The sequence below is a fragment of the Varanus komodoensis genome, unplaced genomic scaffold, assembly GCF_004798865.1.
Source record: "Varanus komodoensis strain SLA01 unplaced genomic scaffold, ASM479886v1 scaffold4798, whole genome shotgun sequence".
In the NCBI taxonomy this organism is placed as follows: domain Eukaryota; kingdom Metazoa; phylum Chordata; class Lepidosauria; order Squamata; family Varanidae; genus Varanus; species Varanus komodoensis.
Window position 1 is genome coordinate 10,197 of NW_025336058.1, and position 1,715 is coordinate 11,911.

The 1,715-nt window shown below is 57.4% G+C and overlaps 1 long non-coding RNA gene across 1 annotated transcript; it reads right to left on the bottom strand.

The window, feature by feature from the left end:
• Nucleotides 1-345: 345 nt before the first annotated feature.
• LOC123030910 lies at nt 346-715 on the bottom strand. The gene is made up of 2 exons (XR_006416195.1): nt 622-715; nt 346-501 (listed from the first exon to the last, which is right to left on the bottom strand). It is a non-coding gene; the product is annotated as an uncharacterized LOC123030910 (long non-coding RNA).
• Nucleotides 716-1,715: the final 1,000 nt, after the last annotated feature.

Consider the following 1,715-nt stretch of genomic DNA (forward strand, 5'->3'; position numbering starts at 1 on the left):
GGCATCCCAGGAGCAGGTGCCAAAGAGGGAGAGTAGGAGCTTTGCCCAGGAGCTGTTCAGAGCAGTTGAAATGGCACCAGTAACCAGCGGTTCTGCAGCCAACGGTGGGAGTGAGCTCTCTGCTGTTTCTTCCTGCTGCCACTTGCGGAGGGAGAGCGGAGGTTCTTGTCTCAGTTCCCCCTCAGAATCAACCACTCTGGGACAGCTTGACACTATCTTCCCAGGCAGCACAGTAATACTCAGCCTCATCTTCAGCCTGGGCATTGGTGATGGTTAGATAATTGGGGTTCCCCCGATTGCTGGAGCCCGAGAACCGATCGGGGATCCCTTCTCCCCTGTTGCTTCCATACAGCACGAACTGGGGACGCTGCCCAGGCTGCTGTCGGACCCAGCCGAAATACCAGTTTCCTGCAGGACTTGCAGTGCAGGAGAGTTTAACGGTTTGGCCCGGAGACGCGGACTGCGACGGAGGCTGAGTTACAACTCGTTGTGCGCTGACTCCTGTGCGAAAAGGGAGAGAGCAGTGTTACACCTTCCGTGCCATCCACTTCTGGGAAGACCCTAAAAGGAACACAGAGGCCAAGTTTGGGTTCTCAGGAAAGTGCGCTTTTCGCCCCTTACCTGTCCAGTAAGTGAGAAGCATGCAAAGGACCAGTGCCCAGCCCATGGCGACGGCTCCCGAAGAGTCTGGGTCTCTGATGGAAGGAAGCCCTGCTGGGCTGCCTCCTGCGCCGTTCCTTAAATCCCTCCTGGAGGAAGCCCCGCTCCGCCCCCCCATGCAAATCTGCACCCTGAGCATGGCGACTCCACTCAAGGTCGCAGCACCGCTGGGTCTCCGCAGCGTCCCAGGGCTCCTGGGGCAACGAGCTGGAAGGAGGTCTCCACCCCCTTGGGGGCAGTCTTTGCCTCGACCGGCTGGGCAAGATGGTGAGGAGATTGCGACCCGCCATGGGGAGGTTCAGGGAAACGCTGTGGTGCGGAAAGGATTCCCTGCACTCTGGTTACCTTCTGAGCATCCCAGGATCCGAGTCCTGGCAACAGTGTCCAGCGTCTGCAGGCCACCCGCCAGGAACCAGCCCCATGGACCGCACAAGCAGCGCCTTAGCCAAGGTTCCATTTGGATGCCGGGAAGCACTTTGTGACAGTCAGGACCCCGACAGCATGGAATGGGCTTCCAAATGAGGTGGCTGAGGCCCCCTCAGGGAGGGTGTTCAGGGATAGGCTAGACGTGCACATGGTAGGCATGTTGTGAGTGGAGCCGACTGGAGCTGGGGGTCAGACTAGATGACCTGGGAGACCCCTTCTGACTTGCTCTACTTCTATGTTTCACTCTACTTCTATGTTTCACTCTTTCTTGCATGCTCAGTGCTGGCAGCAGCAGCTTTGCGGAAGAGGGAGGACCACGCTGCACCCCTTTTCTGTGCATGCTGCCACTGTCACTAGTGAGAGCAGAGAAGGAGTTTGCTTCCGGGGGACAGGGGATGGGAAAGGTGTGCAAACCGGTGTGAGAGACGTGAGGACTCCTCCTTGATTCTGCTCATTTGGTAGCACCAGACTGAGCAAGAGAGGAAGTCCATCCATTCTGCACGGATGGATGCTGAAAGGGCTTGTCTCAAGTCAAACCCTCCATGAGGAAGGCCCATCGTAATTCTACAGAGGGAAATCCTTCTCCTTCTCCTTCTCCTTCTCCTTCTCCTTCTCCTTCTCCTTCTCCT